This window comes from Lygodium microphyllum, chromosome 6, assembly GCF_053477565.2.
Source record: "Lygodium microphyllum isolate KBCC chromosome 6, Lygodium_microphyllum_v1.1.10, whole genome shotgun sequence".
Lineage (NCBI taxonomy): Eukaryota > Viridiplantae > Streptophyta > Polypodiopsida > Schizaeales > Lygodiaceae > Lygodium > Lygodium microphyllum.
In genome coordinates, this window is record NC_141140.1 from 141,754,653 (window position 1) to 141,776,539 (window position 21,887).

The 21,887-nt window shown below is 39.8% G+C and overlaps 1 pseudogene; it reads left to right on the forward strand.

Annotated features, from left to right (window-relative positions):
* The first annotated feature begins 13,358 nt into the window (after positions 1–13,358).
* Positions 13,359–14,165, forward strand: LOC148035217 (amino acid transporter AVT6A pseudogene; annotated as a pseudogene).
* The last annotated feature ends 7,722 nt before the right edge of the window (positions 14,166–21,887 follow it).

The following is a 21,887-nucleotide window of genomic DNA, read 5'->3' on the forward strand; positions in this document are numbered from 1 at the left end:
ATGAGTGATTATGGCCATATGTTTGTGAGTGGTGGGACAACAATGTCAACAATGGAGTGTGTGCCAAGCCGAAAGGGTACATGCACCCTCAATATCCGAATTATGTTTGCAAGTTGAATAAAGCTTTATATGGCCTATACTAAATGCATCAAGTTATTAGCTAACCCCTGTGCATAAATGGAAAGGGGTGTCCAATGAATATGCCATTGAATGATTTGATACAACCATGAGACAGAATAGGAAGATGGATGATTGCAAGTGCACTTGTCAACATGCCTAATCCAATCACACAATGTAGCTTCTTATTGATGAATGCTTAGGTACATCAAACAAGTGGCACGGACCTAAATGCTTCCCTAAACCATGAAACCATCAAGATGAAATAAGAAAAAGAAAAGAGATGCCTATATATAGCCAATTTGTTGTGGCCTTCCCTCTTGATGTGAGGATGAGAGTCTTTGCTTGTGATGTTGAGGATCTTTCTTGAGATGAGGAGGGTCTCTTGAAGAGAATGCAATATTGCACAAGACAATCCTTCTTTGGACACCTTGCAAGTAAAAGAAAGGTTATTGTTGCTTGCAAAACAAACACTCAATCCACAAACAAAGGCAAAGCATTCAATCCCAATGACTCAAATGTGGATCAAGGTTGAAGAAAACAATGTATTGTCTGCCCCATGTGGGCTTGTATGCATAGGTCAAGTATTGTCTGATAGTTTAAGCTACCAGAGTTGCAAAAGTCAATGGTTTGATCTTTGTTTTATGCTTTTCATAGTTTTACCCTCAATGCATAATGAAAAGAATGACAATGCATACAACCGTTTGACAACAATAAGAGTTTTAATTTTTGCACATCTTCTTTTCTTCAATACACACTCAGCATTAGGATATAAATAATCATGACAAGAACAATAAAATGTTTAAGAACAATGACATCATATAGATTGTTTGAGAATTTTTTTAAATGTTTTTACATTATTGAGTTTTGAGTTTCGCATTTTTGTGTTCTCTTAAAATTGTTAAAGTTTTCTTGTGTTTTAAGTTCTAAGTTTTGCGTTTTTCTTTTCTTTGATCCTAACCTAACTTAGTAAATCTTCTCCATCTCAATCCAATAAATGAGTTCCTCATCGATTTGATCTTCCTAAGATAGTCAGATTTCTTAGAGTAAGTAAGTTGCAAGTGTGAGGGGTTGACTCCTCATTTTTCTACCCCAAACTCAAACAAATGAGACTCTTATTCTACCACATGATAATAATATGAGAACCTCAATAGTTGATTCCATCTTTAGTCCTGGCAATGCAACCATTGTTAAGCTAAATGCACAATAGTTGGACATTAGATTGAACTTCTATCGATTTAAAAGCTTCAATCTCCTTGGATCTTGTTTCAAAATCTTAGACCTCCTTAAATAAGCTAACTCTTATCTAATTATCTCATAGCTTGACTCTAAAACAAGCATGCATCATTTCTCTCTATTCTAAGACATAAAGAATACACTAGCTTCAAGATCTAAACTCACCAACTAATCTTCCCATATTATAGTTGAAAGTTCGAAGGCTCGAAGATGATTCTATGATCTAGGTAATTCATTCTCCATAAGTAACACCTCAATTTCTTCACATCCACATCAAGCACACCCACCATTGCTAGTAGAAGAAGAAAAAGAAGAACAAAGCTTCACCTCACCACATTTCTCACTTTGTTACTTACAAATTCTTCTTCACACACAACCTTCAACTCAACCTCTTACCATGATGGAAGGAGTACAAAGAGATGGCATGGAGCCTCGCTTCACCAAGTCCCTAACTCATGCACACTCTCACATTCTTCTCCTTCATTATACGCCATTGACTTTTTTGCCTTTTATACATGAAAATTAGGGTTAGGGTTTGGGGTGCCTAATAAATTAGGGTTAGGGTTAGGCCCCTTGTGAAATAGGGTTAGGGTTTTCAGTTTGCATGGAGGATATAGGGGAATGTATGCTTCTTGGAACTACCCTCTTCATCTTCACTTGTCTTACTAAAGGTCTTATGAATTGTTGGTATTGTGGGTGTTCATCACTACCTTAGTTATGTTCTTCAAGTGTATGAGTAGTGATCACAACTAAGTTGACCTCATTACTACTTATTCCTATGGTAGAGAGTGGGTTTACCTTCCCCTCAATTTGAATCTTTGTTGCACTTATTATTCTTTTGCAACCTTGTTATTAAAATGTTCTTGTTTCTCGGGCTATCTTGCTCATAATAGGCCACTTGTGCTTGTCTCAATGTGGGATGACATTTGTGTCTTGATATGTGTTCTTATTGCTTCTAGGGCTAATATGGTAATGTGTGATTCACATTAAAGAACTTTGTGTACCTTCCTATAAAGCATGGAGATGATCATGGGTCCTCTTGACATGTCAAGAGTTGTTGACTCATATTGACCGACTTTATGTTTTGAAGGAGCCCTTGTATGGCCTTGGACATAGGAAGGAAGCAACTAGTGACCCCTTAGTGGCCTATATATTGATGCTTTTACAATTGTGCTTTGGTTGAGGTCTGTTGAGAGCTAGATTTTGGGACCTGTTTTTGAAGTGTTTGAGCCCATTCTTGGAGTGGAAAAGTGGTAGGGAGGCGTCAAGGACCAAAATCTCATGCAAAATTGAATGGTGGCGGATGGTCAAGCTAGACTTTTCCTTAGTGGATTTTTGTGCCAAGAATCAAATGCAAGTCTCCATTCATCGATTGGAGGTCGTTTGACTCCCCATTTAATCCCCACAAGGTTTAGCACTCTAAAGCAGCTATGCGATTCAGAAGCTGGGAAGTGTACGATAAGGTCAAGGTTTATAGATTTCAACTTCATGGAGCCAGTCGTCTAGTCGGATCGCAATTCTGAGTCCGTTTGCCCCTCCAAACATGTCGAAAACCCTCGTGGAGCAATGTGAAAGTGATTTTTTCAAAGTGGACATTTAATAAATGACATGAAATGAAATGTAAATGAAAAAGCCGTGAAAATTCTTGCCTGACATGAGGAGGAGGCATTTTTTATTTTGCGTCCCATTTTTGGATGGATTTTGTGCCACTTTAAGACACCCGAGAGAGAGAGAGAGAGAGAGAGAGAGAGAGAGAGAGAGAGAGAGAGAGAGAGAGAGAGAGAGAGAGAGAGAGAGAGAGAGAGAGAGAGAGAGAGAGAGAGAGAGAGAGAGAGAGAGAGAGAGAGAGAGAGAGAGAGAGAGAGAGAGAGAGAGAGAGAGATGGAAGTCTGATCTACATGCCAATAGCAAGATTTTGACTATAAGCATGTGAAATATGATCAAGGAAATGAAATTTTGATTTCTTAGTCTTTCTCTCTCCTCTCTCCTCTTGCTGCCCGTTCATATGCTTGATTCTATGAGAGAAGGGGGTAGGGTTTGCTGAAAGATATTGATGGAGGGATGGTGTTGGAGCGCAAAAGGATAGTAGATCAGATTGTGGAAGAGCATCAATGATTAAGAAAGAGCATCAATGGCCTCCCAACCTTGAAATACAAGTCCCAAAAAGTGTGTTTTTATGCATAAGCGATTGTTCTACTTGTTTTATGATAGATTTTAGTTGAAATTATTTGAAAATGGTTGTCTTTGGTTGTTAGTGGTGTAATCTACCAGAGATGCTGAAGAAAATAAGAAAATTCAATCATATAATAATTTATAAATAAACTTGCAAAACCCGCCACTATGCGGTTTTAAGAAAAATTGTCAAATTTGGGATTTTTGTGGTGTTTATGGGGTTCACGTGGAATAAAAAATGATATAAAATTAATTCTTAGTACACATGATCAGTCCAAACTAGAAAATTTAAAAAAATTCATATTTTATGCATAGATAAATAAGAAAAAAGAGAAAAATGGAAAAAAAATTAAGTTTTTTGCATTTGAAAAATAAGAAAAAATAAGATTTATGTGTGTGGCATGATTGAAACATGAGGGATATCCTCAATTCAGCCTTGTTTTTGTGTTAAAGTGGAGTCTTTATTGCTTTTATAAAGAAAAACACATAAAAAATGCTTCCTACACCTATCAATGCATGCATAACCTAAGTGGTAGTGAGAAGGAGGGGTTTTGTGGGTGACTAATTGCTAATAAGACTCTAAATTCTGATCTTTTGCTAATGCATGGCATATAGGATGTTTATGATTCAAGTTTAAGAGGGTCTAGCAGCACGAGAATGCTTGGTGCTAATCCTCAGCAACGTAGCATTACGTGTAGATTAAAATCATTGAAAGAAATGCCTTTGCACATCACAATGCTGATTTCTAAATGATAAAATGATTGAGCACTATGGTTCATACTACACAATTCATTGCACGGAACTCATGGTGTCATTACTGGATGCATTGCAATTGTATTCATGCATATGACCTACGTTGAGTATGTGAGATATCTTAAGTTATAGGTTTAGATGACCGGTTTCCTTGGGGACTATTTAGTGAGGAAAATATCTATATCTCCTAGAACATTTGAAAACAAGAGTGGAGTTTGTGACGTACGTGCTATTTGTGTTAGCAGTGCATCAAGGGGCCAATCCTCGAGGTGTAGGAGAGTTGCAGTGGGGCCACACCATTCAGCCCGAGGGGTGCCTCCTCTGTCAGTGCTTATGTGGTGTTTTACATTGATATGTTTTAGGGAATCCCTCTGAGAGTGTGGGGAAGGCTTAACCATTGGATTACAATCCAAAACAAACACAAAATTTACGATAGAAGCTAGGGTAGTGTATCCCTTAGATGCTCCTAGCCGCAAGGCCGAGAGGGTGTGTTCTTTGAGTGTAGAGAGGCCTAACTAGTGCCTAGAGAGCCATGTTGGGCCCATTTTGGGTCCCGACATCCGTCATGGGTACTTTGTGTCTCATATTTTTCTCCAAGGGGGGTGTTGTGGATGTTATGTGAAGGAAGAGGTCTTGAAGGTATCAACATGCTCTTTGATTGATTCTAGGATATGGCTATGATGTTTTTGTGCTACGTTGACTTATTATCTACATGTGATGGGTTGGTATTTAAAGTGGATCCCTTTTAGATAGTAGTTTTTATGTTCTTTGTTTAGGTGCTTGGGTGGTAGTCTTGGGGTGGATTTGGTCACTTGTCTTGTCTTTTGAATTACTAGAGGTTGGTAGAAGAACCATTATGGTTAAAAATGAGCTATCTAGGGAGAGACCCAAGCCACAACACTATAATATGTGGTCCTTGCTTTCTCTCACAAGAACTCAGTCGGTTGTTTCATTTTACATCTTGCATGACAACAAATGCCAAGATGCAAATTGAAACCATGGAAGATAATTATCTCATCACGGGGACTAGCATCCCTAATCAAGCCATGGCAGCCAAGCTAAAATTTATAAGAGAAGAACAAATATGCAGGAAACAACAGGATACTCCTGTGTGTGGCTGAGACGATAGAATCTTGAAATTGTCCACTACATGGGATGATATGAAAGAAGTTGTGTTTAGAAGATACATCCCACAATCTTACTGCACCTTGAAGACTTTATGAGATTTTTGCTCTTTGCTAGTTAGGGCTGAGTCTAGAAGCTTACTACTCTAGATATGGTAAGGAATCTTCTCCAAGGATTATGCCTTGATTTCCGCACCCCTTATCAACTCTCTCAAGAAGAAGACTTACTTAGTGTGGACCCCGATTGAGCAATGTAGATTTGATAGACTCAAGTAGAGCAAGCTTCCTGATCTAAACCAAGAATTTGAGGTTGTGATAGATACAAGCTTCCTAGGTTGTGTGCCTATGTGCAAGAGGGAATCCGGTGGCCTCCTCAAGGAATCTAAAAGCACATGAAAGAAAGTATGGTATCCATGATTTAGAATTGTTAGCTATGATTCATATTCTCAGGTTGTTGTGGAGGTAGCACTTGCTTGGAAATAAGTTCACTTTAGTAACTGATCATAAATGTATCAAATGGATCTTCACTCAACCTAATCTAAAAATGAGACATCAAAGAATGCTTTCATCTTAGAAGAACTTTCAAGAGTAGAACCACTAGCTCCTATAGTTTTGATACCCAATAAACTTGTCATTTAGCTTTCAAAGGAAGAAGAAAAGAAGGATCCAAGGTATCAACAACTAAGCAAGACATTTAGTTTAAGGATCAAAGCCCCAAGTCTCAACATAAATACCAAGATTTCTTTGGAGAAGAGGGACTTGTGTACTTCAAAAGGAGGTTATGCATTCTAGCTAGTCAAGAGCTAAAGAAGAAGATACTTTGGAAAACTTAGGATACCCTATTTTCAGGACACCATGGCTTTGCCAAGACACTCAATAGAGTGAGGAGGAATACTATTGGAAAAAGTTAAGAGATGATGTACTTAAGTATGTCACTCGATGCCTAAGCTACCAAAGAGTAAAAGTAGAGTGTGTCAAGATTCTAGAAAAGCTTCAATCACATGAGATTCTTCAAATAGAATGGGAATTCATTAGCATAGATTTTGTGGTAGGGTTGTTCTCAATCCCCATGGAGGGTATAACTCTATTATGGTGATTGTGGATATGCTAACTAAGGTAGCCTATTTTCTATCCATTAACAACAACCTACAAGACTTCTTACACTATGAGGTCATTTATCAAATATATCTTCGAGCCTCATGCTTTACCAAAAAGGATCATTAATGGTCAAGAATCTCTATGTACTTCTCAATTTTGGAAGAGTTTATTTGAGGCTATTGGAATACAACTTTGCCTTAATATGGCATACTACCCACAAATTGATGGTCAAACAAAACAAGTCAATCAAGTAATATCAGCAACTTGGTCATTTGTTTTCACATGGACCAAGTCAATCTCTCCATCAATGACTTTTTCTCTAATGAAATGATAGTGCACTTCTATGTGTTTTGTCCTTGCATGGTAGATTGGTTTCTTTGCCAACATAATGCTGCTAACATTGTCACAATACATAATGACTCCACCATCAATCTCTATTCCCATGTCATATAAGATCAATCTCAGCCATGTCTGCTCACATGCTGCCAATGCAATGCCTCTATACTCTGCTTCAGTGCTTGATAGAGCAACTATATGTTGCTTCTTACTGCTCCAACTTACCATGTCTGATCCAAATGAGAATGCATAGCCACTAGTAGATCTTCTATCCATAGAGCTACCTACACAGTCTACATCTGAGTATCCAAACAATGTAGGCTTGATTCCTTTTTCATAAAACAAGCCAAATCCAGTTGTCTTCTTCACATATCTAAGAACTCTTCTCACTACATCCAAATGTGATTTGCATGGTTTCTGCATAAACTGACTTATCAATCCAACAGTATAACTCAAGTTTGGTCTTGTAATGGTCAAGTAGATAAGACTACCAACCATCTTTTTGAACATAGTGACATCCTCAACATAAGATCCATCATCCATCAACTTAACATTTTGATCCAATGGTGTATCAACTGGTTTGCATCCTGTCATGCCATATTTTTCCAACATCTCCAATGCATATTGCCTTTGTATCAGCCATATACCATGAGGTGTGTCAATAACCTCAATACCCAAGAAGTATCTCAACAAACCAAGGTCCTTTATATCAAACTCTTTATGTAACCCATGCTTGACTTCAGTAATCTCCTTCTCAAGTGTACCTGTAATAATGAGATCATCAACATAGATGACAACAATAACCATACCATCTTCTGTATGTCTCACATAAAGTGACTAATCAGCTTTGCTCTGCTGAAATCCCATATTGCATAAGAATTTGCAGATTCTATCACACCATGCTCTTGGTGCTTGCTTCAGTCCATATAAAGCCTTCTTCAACCTGCATACATATCTGGGTATTTTGGATCCATAGCCCTCTAGTTGATCCATGTACACTTCCTCTTCTAAGTTGCCATTCAAAAATGCATTTTTCACATCCATTTGATAAAGCTTCCAACCATAGATAGAAGCCAAAGCAATTACCAATCTCACTGTCGTCATTTTAGCTACTGGATTGAATGTTTCTTCATAGTTCAGACCATAAGTTTGTGCATATCCTTTTGCAACCAGCCTTGCTTTATATCTCTCAAGAGAACCATCCGACTTACATTTGACCTTATAGACCCATTTACATCCAATGTATTTCTTGCCATGAGGTAGTTTCACCAAATCCCAAGTCTTGTTTTTCCTTAGTGCATCCATCTCTTCATATATTGCTTGTCTCCACTCTTTTCTCTCTACTGCTTTTTCAAAGCAAGTAGGCTCCACATGTTGTACATAAGAAACCATGTATGCATAATGCATCTTCATAAACCCATTAAAGTCAATCTATCAACTGGATACCTTACCCTTTTTGACCTTCTCAATTGAGGTGCACTACCATGTGTGTCTCATCTGATCTAGCATGTGGTGGCATATACTTTCCTGCACTTCTAGTGCCAGGTGTTTTAACATGCGGAATGCCATACTCGTCATCTATAGATTCATCTTTTGAACTTTCAGCCATAGGTCTCTTTCATTTTGCAACTTCTGCACTCCTTTGTGCATTTCTCAATCTACCACTCCATGGACTGTCTTTCCACATTCTCTTGAGGTCCTGAAGCATCTTCCACATGCTGATTTTCAGCCTTGTTGTTTGCTGAAATTTTCCTTCCATAGCCATCATCATCATTGCTTTCATAGGAATCAATGTCCACTGCAATTTTGGGCTTGTACCATGATTCATATTCTCTGAATCTGACATCCCTGCTTATGTATACTTCCTTACTCACTGGATCATAGCATTTGTATCCCTTCTTCTCATCAGGATATCCAAGGAAAATGCATTTTGCAGCCTTAGGTTCCATCTTCTTTCTCAAATCATCCAGAACATGAACATAACAAACACATCCAAAGACTCTAAGGTATGCAATAGTGGGTGTCCTGCCATACATTCTCTCATATGGTGACATATTATGAGTCAATGCTGTAGGTGTTCTATTCATAATGTGAACTGTAGTATGCACTGCTTTTGCCCAATATGACAATGGCATGTTCATTTGGTTCATCATTGCCCTTGCAACCACTGCAATAATCTGATTCTTCCTTTCAGCCACGCCATTTTGCTGAGGTGTGTACCTGCATGTCAATTGCCTTTTGATACCATGATCTCTCAAGAAGTCACAAAACTCATATGACATGTACTCTGTGAAAGATGCGGGATCTAGAGCATGGCAAAGGCAGAAGCTATGGAGGATGGAAGATAAAGATACTACTCATGTTGACATGACAATGTAGACAACTATTACACAAGTGAATTAGGTTTCAAGATTGAGACTTGAACTCATAAATACAATCTTGTGTAGGACTGACAATGACACAGACACTTGACAGAAAGAGACAAGTACTATTGCATTATCATCATATATGAAAGTGATAGTCAAGTACATCATTATATAGGATTGCTTGGTAGCACACTATTCACTGTGCCAAGGATCGATAGGCCCTTGTGGTCTTTTTCAGCATTTGCTATTTCTTTGTCATCATGGAAAATCTTCACGTCTTTAATCTTTGGTTCTTCAGCTTTGAATGATGTGGTCTTTTGGTCTTCATGGTTGGTCTTCTTCTTGTCCTTCTTCCTTTTGATCTTATGGTCTTCTTGGTCTGGTTCCTCATGGACTTTGCTTGCTGTTTCAGTCTTCATGTCTATGTCTATGTCTATGTCCCCCTCAAGCAAAGACATCTCATTCTTCTTTAGGGTTTGTATGATGACCAAGGTAGCTGGAGTGTCCTCAAAGTCTTCAGATGGAATCATTGATTGCACTTGAGTGTAGGCAGCTCCATCATTACCTGCAAGTGATGCAAACAAGACTTCTATGTTGCTTTGCATTAAGATCTTCTTGTTCGTCATTGTCATGACCAAGGATGAGCAGAAAATCAACTCCAGAATTCTGAGATTTTATCAGTGGAAGAGCAGATTACAATGTGTCAAGAGACACAAGTAATGACAGTGTGAAAACACACTATGTCTGTGTTGATGTTGAGCTTGAATCTTCTTGTTCGGGGTCGTTCGGTCGTCCTTCAATCTTTCCAGGTCCTTTCCCTCCTTGATTTGGTGTTGGGACAGTAGATCAGAGTGGCAGTGGGTTGCTCCAGGTGGCAGGAGATAGAAAATGATGAGATTTTTGAGCTTTGATGAGAATGGCTATGGCTGACAGTTTAGGGTTTGAGACAGGGGCCTGGTTTTTTGTAGATTGCAGGAGCTGTACTTGATGATTTTCAAAACTTTTTTTATAGAAAGATAGCTTACTTCGTGGGCTATCAAAGCCCTATAGTACTCATCATGATTGCATCGCGCGCAGGGAGTCAGAGTGACAAAATCAGATCGGGCGCAGTCGATTTCTCCAATGCCGGGGCCAGAGAGCAACAATGCCATCAATTAATGTGATAGGGAGTTGCGCCTAATGTTGGGGAACATCTTCCAAGAAGAGGTCATAAGCTAATTTGACCTGTAAAGGGAGATCTCAGCCCTATATCCGAGGTATGTCCAGGCTGGCTATGGTGGCCACAGGACAGAAGCAAAGAAGAATGACAATGCTGGAGCTATAGGAGCCCAATGTCACTTATTGAGGTGTCAAGAAGAACCTTTAGAAGTAGGGAAACACTTTTCCAGAAGGAAGCTCCAAGAGATTTGACATGTGGAGTGAGATACAAGAGCTTCAAGCTGACAGGGTGATGCTGGCTATGGCTGCCATGGAAGCTCAAGTGAAGGTAGAGTTGAGAGATGAAGTCATAGGCTGGAACTGTGGTGACCAGAGTTGAAGAGGAACTGAGAGAGAGCAGAGAAGAGCTAAGCCATGCTCAGTTGCGCTTTGATACCATGTGAAAGATGCGGGATCTAGAGCATGGCAAAGGCGGAAGCTATGGAGGATGGAAGATAAAGATACTACTCATGTTGACATGATAATGTAGACAACTATTACACAAGTGGATTAGGTTTCAAGATTGAGACTTGAACTCATAAACACAATCTTGTGTAGGACTGACAATGACACAGACACTTGACAGAAAGAGACAAGTACTATTGCATTATCATCATATATGAAAGTGATAGTCAAGTACATCATTATATAGGATTGCTTGGTAGCACACTACATCCACTATGCCTATGGGATCTGTCTCTCTCCCTAGAATGAACTGGGTCTCCCTAGCCTAGTTGTTCCATACAAAGGGGCATACATAGGGTGTGATTGGCAGATTCTCAACATACTCTCCACCATTATCTGACCTCAAACATTTTATGTAGCATCCAAACTACTTTTCAGGCATAGATTTAAATTCCAAGAACTTTTCAAATGCTTCACTTTTATGGTGCATAAAGTACACCCAAGTCATTCTGCTAAAATCATCATTGAAAGTGATATAGAATCTACATCTTCCGCTCATGGAAACATTCTGACATGGGCCCCAAATATCTGAGTGTATTATTTCCAAAGGATAGCTGCTTATTCTCCCCCTCTTTGGAAATGGCAATCTGGATTGCTTGCCAAATTGACATGCCTCACATACATGATCAAAATTCACATATCCAAAATGCGGTAGACCACGGACTATCTATTTCGATTGCATTTGCTTCAATCTTTGCAAATTAACATGACCAATCCTTCTATGCCATAATTCCACATCCTTATCTTGCCCATGTCCTCTCTCAACATACATAGAGTTTTGAATCACTGGAGTACCTACATCCAAAGCAAACAATCTCCCTTTCTTTCTACCATGAGCAATCACCCTGCCAGTTCTCCCATTGTGGAACTCTTCAATGAAATGTCCAAACTTATTGAATCTCACGTGCAATCCTTGATCTGTCATTTGACCAACTGATGCTAAGTTCTTAGTTATTCTGGGCACATAAAGTACATCACCAAGCTTGTTCTCAATCCCATCTTTAGTAACAAGTGGCACACTACCAATATGAGTAATTTTATGTAAAGTATCATCACCAGTGGCAACATATTCCTCATTCCGCATTTGCTCCTTGCTATCAAACCACTCAGCATGATGAGTCATGTGGTTTGTAGCTCCTGAATCCAAAAACTAGTCATTCTCATGAAGAGGGTGAGTCATGCTCCCAAGCATATGCTCCATAGCAAATAGGTGACGTCTAGGTGATCCACCTCTAGGTCCATAACCTATACTACCATAAGTGCATGCATAGTGGCCATATTGGGTCCTTCCATGACCCCTAGACATGGCATTCTGTTTTTGATAACAATCCCTCTCAAAGTGACCAAACTGACCACAATAATGACAAGTGGCATCTCTTTGTGAAGAAGGACTAAACCGTCCTCTACCTCTAGGGAAAGATCTCCCCTTGCCTCTATGCATGAAGTCACCACGACCAAAGTTACTTCTTCCACGAGCAAAACCATAATTACTGCGACCCAGTGAAGAGCCTCTGGCTCTAGATGAGCTTCCACGACCTCTCTAGTGATAGAAAACACTGTCTCCACCTGCATTTTTGCCACTGCTAGATGCATTCAATCCCAACTTGATTTCTTCTGTAAGCAGCAATGCAATAAGCTCCTCAAAGTCACGCATAGAGCCTCCTCTAACTTGCATAGAGGTATCCAACGATTTGAAAGCTGGTCCAAGTCTATTTAGTGTCACTGACACTAAATCATCATCATCAACAAGTGCATTAATGGATGCAAGGTCCTTTGCAATTTGCTTGATTTCTGCCACATAGTCACACTAATACTGCGATTGCCTCTCCATGCACCATGTAATCTGTGCTTGAGTTGTATCTTACGAGCCTCTGTACATGTTCCATACATTTTTTCTATGATTTCCCATGCCTCCTTACAAGTACTTGCCTTTTTGATATGAGGAATCAATGTTTCTAAAACACATATGGAGATCCAATGAAAAACTTTCATGTTCTTCCCTGTCCAATCCTTGTACGTTTTCTTTTGCTCTTCAGTTGGATGTTCAGGAACTTCTGGACATTCATCATCACGTGTTATGAGGTCCCATAGACCTCTACCCATAAAAAAATTCTCCATCCTGTAAGACCAAACACTCTAATTGTCTTTGGTCAGTTTGTCTCCCACAATTTGAGTGATCTGTGCCATGTCAGACATTATGGCTGCTATAAATTCAGAAGAAAAATAGCAATACAAACTGTCCACAAATGATATTCAGTAGTATGCCCCAATCCGGAACACCAATGGTCCAATCTGAGACCAAAAAGCATCAAACATAGTCCAAAAATGCATGTAAAAATAGCTTCCAGCAATATGATTGCCATACATTCAGTTCCCAATAAGAACCATCCAATTCAGATCCCAAACGGTGTCCATATGACCCAAAATGCATCATGGCATCATGACCCAAAATTACAAGTAAATCATTCATTGTGTGTGATCGGGATGCTGTATCATGGGTATCCTGATTGTTTACCTCATCATCATAGGTGATGTCTTATTTGGAACAACATCCTTAGGTGTTCATCATTTAGGGGTGTTAGAGGAATGGGCTGGAGGCTCGACTTGGTGGAAATCTAGACATTCAGTTTTCTTATTTACAAAGTTTTTTGTCCTTATCCCATTGGTCTCCTTCAAGCATGTTGATTCTCTGCGGCTCTCATCTGCCTTGTCAGTGGCACTAGTTGTGACATTTGTCATTGTGACGGCAGTCATCACAGTCGCAAAGATTGCTGTAGGACATTTCAATACACCAAGAATGTTTTCAGATATTACAGATCAAGAGTTTGTACTTGAGTTGTTTGTAGTTATTCTTGTTGTTGTGATTGCATACATATGCCATCAAACTGTTCATCCAGTACTGAATGAGCTTGAGAATCCATCAGATTCCCAGGGTGTGGTAAGGATATCTCTGGCAGTGACAACCTGCATTTATGTAGCAATGAGTGTATTCGGTTACCTTTTGTTCGGAGAATCCACAATTGACGATGTGCTATCAAATTTTGATGAAGATCTGGGAGTCCCATATAGCACTATGCTGTGTGACATTGTTCGTGTTGGTAATGCCCTTCGATTTCTTCCTCTTTCTTGTCTATCTGGGGTCCATGGTGCTGTTTGGGAGCTCTGGAGGTGTAGAAAGCTGTTCGTGTTGAAAAATTGGAGGGTTTCGAGTCCTTTTCTCAGAGAATATGCTTCTTGTAGGGTTTTTGCTCAATTTCTCAGTTCTAGCGGTGGAGTCTCAGGGCTTTGCCTAGTTCTATAGCTCCCTAGTTAACTTGAGCTGCCGAAGAATTGCTGCACCTACAGTGGTCGAAGCTTCAAAATTATCCTTTTCACGGCTTTTCTTCCTCAGATTAGTGATATTTATAGTAGTTAAGGGCTGTTAACATGGTAGGTGGGGCAGTAGAACAGTTGACTGTCTCTGGGCCAATTTTTGAGGATAATCCTGAGAAGCAATATGATTTTGGAAGTGTGTCTTTGGTTCTGAGCATGTGCTTGTATGTCCTCAATGAAGCATGCCTTAAAGCGGCAGTATCAGCTGCTTACCTTCTCTCAAATTTGATGTCTGTATCATGTGCACACCACCATACGTTGCTAGAAGGCGAAGTGGATGAAGAGATGATGATTTTTGTGGTTGCATCAAAGCATGGACATATTGCTACTGACGAAACTCTCTGTGGTGCTGTTGAGGGATGAGCTTGGCTCTGATACCATAATAAAAACTGAAGTGGAGGGAGTCCGTGAGATAAATCGGATGAGAAGTTAGGAGCTCCATGTTTTCTTCTCCTCCATTATTCTTCTTTATTTTTCCAAAAAGTCCACTACCACAAGTGGTATCCTCAAAAGATAAATACCCCAAACTTAAGGACATTTTACATATGCTTCTATTTTAGATACATACATCCATAGGATATGACTTAGGATATGTCGTATTTAGAATTTTCTTACAATAGCTCTTATAATCAAAGCATCAATATGACTCCATTCCAAGCCTTGTATGTGTAATGAAGGAGACAGGAGAGAGAGAAGGAGAGGAGAGAGAGAGTGCAGAAGAGAGATAAAGACTGCAGGAAGAGAGAGAAGAACTATAGAGAGAAGAGAAAGAGAGAGAAAGAGGGTGATGAGGAGAGAGAAAGACTAGGAGTAGAGAGAGAGACAAGAAGAGGAGAGAGAAATGGCTGGCAGCCATGGAAGGACAGGGAAGAAGATGAAAGGACAGATGTATATTTGTCAAATGGTACCATGCCAATGTCCTTCACACCTTTTATACCTAGGTCAGTGTGACACTAGGTATTTCCCTCCATTACAATCCATCCTTGCTTAGATGTTTTTGTCCCAAAAACGAAGAAAGGAGGGACTTATTACATGGGTAAGGAAATTGTAGTGGAGAGGATATGGGACTCTATGCAGGTGTACAAAGATATTACAATCTCCAAATCTTCATATGGTAGGTTATGTATATGGCTACAATCATACTATTAGATGCATACATCAATTGTGGAACCATAGGATGATGACTTGATGCATTCTTCTGCAATCATGAATTGCAACCTGATAGAATAGCCATGCTGTCCTGCAGACCCTGTTGTAGAAAAACTGCCATAAGTTTGGGTAGGCTGAACCAAACCAAGTGTTTAATGGCTTTGTAGAAAGCTCTTTTAGTGTACTATTAGCTGATGTAAGTGGTACATATCTGTAAGCAAATCAGAATTTTAAAGAGCTCAAAACAAAGAGCTGGCAGGAAGCAGACTGCAGTGAGATAGATCACTTAACTTGCATCCTTTGCATCGAAAGATCATCATGAAGATATGAGGATTAGCCAATATGCTTATTGACCTACATAGAGTTTTTAACACCCCTTTTGTCCACCCGGATCAAAGGGAAAAGTGACATCACTGCCATCCATTGGGTCATCATTCCCAACACCATAAGCAAACATGGCTAAGTCAATTGGTGTCTTATGGATGTAATCCTCAACCATCAGCATAAAGTGAGTCTTTGATTCTCCCGTGATGCACTCAAAAGCATACAAGGCTACATATGCTAAAACATTCATTGCATCATCTTTTGTATTTATTATGGTTGGGGCAGTATGATTAGTAGTTTTCTCAATTTGATCAACAATCTGCCCACAATCTTCTTCCTTGAGCTAGAGTCCTTTCATTTGACTCTCATAAAGATTATCTTCAGCAATATCTTTTTCATTCTCTGCATCGGCTGCCTTGTTGCATTTGGACTGAAGGGTCTCCACATCATGATGCTTCAATGAAACGCTTGCATCTTGTAAAGATGGCTGAAGTTGCCCCTTATGACTGCACCAAATTGCATTTAATGCTAGCATTTTCCTTTTTAATCTATCGTTCTTTAGCAGACGAGTTTCAACGAACTCCACACAATCTCGAACCTCTTTACTATGAGTACAAAGATTAACAAGTATAATAGCAGCATCTTCCCTGGCCTTAGTAGAATCTGTTTCAAGTATATTGACCAATGGAGGGAGGCCACCTGTACTCGCAATTATCCATGCCCATTTGCTGGCATGAACCTTCGCGCATTCGCACTAAACACACACATATTTTTTTTAAATTAAAATAAACCCGCCGCTCACTTAGCACGCGCTACGTGCGCTACAGAGGCACTTTAATATTTTTAATTAAAATGAACCAGCTGTCACATGAGCACGCGCTGGCAAAAAAGCGCTCCACATCACCTTAATTTGTAATCAATGAACTTGCATTTAGAGACCCAGTCTGGGTATCGAAGTCTGGGATTCGAATTAAAGCACCGTTTTCACCTAATAATTGGTAATTAAATTTATAATAACGAACCGCCGTTTTCTTGCTAAGGTTTATCACTTAATAAAACTTCACCCATTTCTTAATAATTTCTTAAAATCAACCCTTCATTAAATTAATTCCCCCTCATTGCACTTAATTCCCCTTTTTAACGAACCGTTTCGTGGGATGGGTATGTGCAGTCATTCGAGTTATTTCCATGGTCAAAAATTGGTTTATCAACGATGTAGTCTTGATATGTGTCGGATGTGGAGAGTAGTGTTGCAATGGATTCATCTTGCTGTTGTCGTTGCTTAGATAGCCGTCCTAATAATGATGTGAGCAGCCAAACTCCCTTTCTCCCTCGAAGAGATTGCCAAAGATTAATACCATTGCTGCACAAGGTTCTCAAAGATTCCATGAGATCTCCTTGAGCCTCTGCATTGACCATGGGTATCAATTTAATGAGCATTTGCTTGGCTTCCACCTTCAATTGCTTGGCTCTGCTAGAGAACCATGTCTCATGCTCGTGTAAGGTGTTGTAGAGTTGGTTGAGCTCTCCAAGCATCTGATCGTCCTCAAATGGTCCTTGGCCATTGCTAAAATCCTAAAAAGGCATTGCTATTGTCAACTATAGACTGTTTTCCAAACAATGCTTCCTGAAAATGATTATCAACTGTTGGATTGCTTCCGTTCCAATTGTTACTGTTGCTCAACTTGGCACAATGTTAATGCGTCGTCTATTGCAGCTCCTATTGTTGCACCATCATCACAATGCATTCATAGCCTTTTTTGGTCCACAAGCAGCTTGGATCATGGTCACAACTTAATTTGCAATCATAGGCGACTATCAAAGACCACTGCCTGCAACAGCAAGCATCTCCAACAACAAGCTTAACAGCAGGCCCGCCTGATTTCCTTTCATGCTTTCTCCCTTCTTGACATAAAGATGCAGGCCCACCTCTTCCCCCTAGGGTCTCATTGCCCTGTGGCCCTCTCCATTATTGGCTGATTCCAGGTTTTGAACGGACCTCTCCCTTGAATGGCTCCATTAGAACTGCCTGGGCACTCATACGTCTGCACCGTGCAAGTTGTATTTCTGGCATCGAACTCCATCATCGAGTTTGAGAAATTTGCTCTATAATTATGGCATTTCTCACCAGACTCTGCCATTGAGCGCAAGAAATCTACTCCAGAGTTGTGGTATTTTGCCAGAATACAGTACTGTGAGCCCAGGACAACTGAGGTCCATGTGCTGGCTGTGGACTGGATGATGGTTTGATTGATCGCAAAGTGATTTACAAAGTCACAACAGTAGATAGTGGGAGCAAAGCTTTGGAGATTTTGGGTGTTGGTGAGTCTCTTGGATCAGTTAATGTGAATGTAAGCCCTGATTCTTGTTCGCCTTCAGTCGACCTCAACTTCTTCAATCAAGCATATGAAATTAACCTTATTATCACAGATTACTGCATGCCAGGGATGACTGGCTATGACCTGCTAAAAAAGTAAAGGGAACATCATCCTTGAAGGAGATACCTGTGATAATCATGTCATCAGAAAATGTGCCAACCCGCATCAACAGGTGTCTTGCTGAGGGAGCAGAGGATTTTCTCTTGAAGCCTGTTCAACTTGCTGATGTGAAGCGGCTCAGAGGACATATTTGCCAGTCTGCAGGTAATCCTTCAAGCCAGCCTGTATGGCCATCCACTTCATGTATAGGAGTCTGCATAGCATGTTCCTTGCTTCACCCGTCCCTCCCCTTCTTCCCCACCCTCAGCCTATGTAACCCTAGCCCCGTCCTCGCTTCCTTCCTCCCTCAAGCGAATGCCTCGTTAAAATCTGGAAAGTGGCAACATATAAGTACACTGGAGTGTCTCTTGTTGGCAAGACTTTAGCTGTCATGGGATTTGGCAAAGTTGGATCTGAAGTAGCTCGTAGGGCCAAGGGTCTAGGCATGAGCATTGTGGTGCATGATCCTTATGCTCCAGTTGATCGAGCGCGTGCTATTGGTGTGGACTTGGTTTCCTTTGATGAGGCACTTGCACGAGCGGATTTCATATCCTTGCACATGCCTCTGACCCCTGCAACTGCAAAAGTTTTCAATGCTGACAGCTTTGAGAAGCTAAGGCTCCATCTCGTGGGCCTGAAAAACAAGCCCCAGACACTCTTGGCGCATGAAGACGATCGATTGAAAAAGCTCAAAATGCTATGAGTAAGAAAGCTCTACTTCATCTTGTACCAGAATTGAGCTCTACTTGCAAGGTTTCTGCTTCATCTCATACCAGATTCAAACCCTATCCGCCTGCTTTGTAGAGCTTCCATTTGGCCAAAAACTTTGCAATGGGAGGGGTGAGGGCCAGGGTGATGGGAATCCGGACAGGCAGCAGGGCTTTGTTGCAGAGAATGGCAAGGACAAGAGCACCTCCACTCGACATGATCAGTTTGTCGTCTAGACTGGATGAAAAACACGGAGGAGGCCCCTCCTTCTTTGTGATCGGGATGCAACTTTCAACTTCTGAAAATGCCTTTAATGCAGCGTATCTTCTCCTTGGGAATGTCCACTGGTTAATGCACTATTGCATGTAAGTTTGTACTCCTGGTACTTGTCTGCCATAGATGACCTGATTAAAGAAATAGGGAAAATTAGTTGAAATGTAATTAAACTGGGATCAAGAAGCCTAGGCTCTGATACCACTGTAATGAAGGAGACAGGAGAGAGAGAGAAGGAGAGGAGAGAGAGAGTGCAGAAGAGAGATAAAGACTGTAAGAAGAGAGAGAAGAATTGTAGAGAGAAGAGAAAGAGAGAGAAAGAGGGTGATGAGGAGAGAGAAAGACTAGGAGTAGAGAGAGAGAAGAAGAAGAGGAGAGAGAAATGGCTGGCAACCATGGAAGGACAGGGAAGAAGGTGAAAGGACAGATGTATATTTGTCAAATGGTACCATGCCAGTGTCCTTCACACCTTTTATACCTAGATCAGTGTGACACTAGGTATTTCCCTCCATTACAATATGTGCAAGATTGCCTTACTCTGCACAGCTTCTCTCATCTTACCCTAAAGGCGAAAGCTTCCAAGAAGATGCTAGAGAAAATGGACGAGCAACTTAAGGCAATAAAATAGTATATCCAAGAATATGCTAGAGAAAATGGATGAGAAAGTTAAGGAAATAAAAACAAAATATTCAAGTTGTTAAGGATCAATAGAAGCAATATGTTGATCTTGAAATACAATAATGGATATTGAAATAGGGAGACATATTTATTCTTTTATAAGGATTTAAATTAATGCTTGGTCATATATCATATCCTTCAATCTTGCAAATGTTCTCAACTTAAATGTGAGGGATCTTGAATAAAAAATGAGTTTGAGTATCAAAGCATGAGGATTTGTGTGTGTGTGTGTGTGTGTGTGTGTGAAAGGGGGCTTAAAGAGGTAAGAGAAGACATTAATACTAATAAGAATAGCAACCTTAAAGAAAAAGGAAAATAATTATTCAAAATATTTTGAAATGCTCCTTGTCATCCCCCCTTCCTCATTGCCATGAATGTCATCTTCCTTCTTATCATGTCAATTATGAGGTGCCATTAAGTAAATGGATTGAGAGAGACATCCCCATCATGATAAGGCCACTTCTTGAGAGAAAGCATGAGAGAACCACATCCACATCATCACCAAGCCACCACCCGCAAAGAGAGAGAGAGGGAGACAAATTGAAGCATATTCAAAGAGAAAAGGCATTGATTTTAACAATGAAGGGAGAGAGAGCATAAGCCTTAGTAAATGCTATAAAATAATACCTTAGGAAAGGCACAGAGGTTAATCTTTTGTTCTCTTTTTTTCCAAATCATGTTTAGAGAGAGAGAGAGAGAGAGAGAGAGAGAGAGAGAGAGAGAGAGAGAGAGAGAGAGAGAGAGAGAGAGAGAGAGAGAGAGAGAGAGAGAGAGAGAGAGAGAGAGAGAGAGAGAGAGAGAGAGAGAGAGAGAGAGAGAGAGAGAGAGAGAGAAAAACAAGAAATTTACAAAGTACAATTGAATAAAAAATCCACCTTGGCTTCTCGACCTCCTCAACAAGTTGTTCTTCCCACAATTCCATCCCACTTGTGAAGTCATTTTGTTCTTTTCTTTTTCACCCTCCTATTTACTGACCAACCATCATACTATTGATGGGGCTTTTCAATCCCCCATATATGGATTCATTCTATTAGACTCACTTATGTAAGAAATTGGGATTCATTAACTCTCCAATTCAAAATTCCCTATCAATTTTCATCCCCACCTATTTTCTATCCCTTCTCTTACTATTCATAAATCCCAGAATACTCTTTATCTAAGAACCCATCGAAACAGACCATATCCATTGACTTAAAGTGAGCTTAAACATTGATCTCTACCCTATCCTTACTGAAACCAATCCAAAAACCTATCTCCCTAATCTAAATTATCATCATGTCAAGTTTTCCTTTGCCAAGCCAAATATCCATTCTAGTCTTGCCAAAGCCCATTTTGAATATCATAAGAGTGTCAAGTTAGAGAGTACTACAAAGAAGCTAAGCAAGAACACACATGGGATAGTTCATGTGTTTGTGATGGCTCCTAAGAGAAGAAGCACTAGAACAAGGTTTTATCTACCCCAACCAAAGTTCAAGTGCTCCTCATAGCATCTAAATTTTGTGTTCTTCTTTATGATTTGTTAAAGTAGAAAATATTAATAGAAGGGTTGAAGTAGAGGTCAGCTACTTAATTCGAGGAACTCTTGTGATTACACCCAACTAGAGTAGATGGGCAAAAGTAGGTTGCCTAAGAGGAAACTTTTTGCAAGGATTGTTCTCCTCTTTTGATGGAGCCTAATCCCTAATGAGGATATAGATTAATCTATAAGTTTATGCATGAATGAAGGAATGGCTTATGGATTGCCTATAAGGAAACCATTACTTGAAGGTTATGAATTGAAAATATTAGAATTAATACTATGATTTTCTCATGAGAAATGCTAAAATAGCAGGAATGCAATATAATTTTCACATAATTATTATGTACTTAAGAATAATCAAGAAGACTTAAATCTAAAAAGGCTAAGAAGACCTTCATAATTATACTGAAAAATTCATTTTCCTTATACATTGAGCTAGTTAGGATATTTTCCTCTTTGTGGAATCTAAGAAGGAATTTGTTTTAGGGAATATCAAATCTAAGAACCAAAAAGGGTTTTCTTC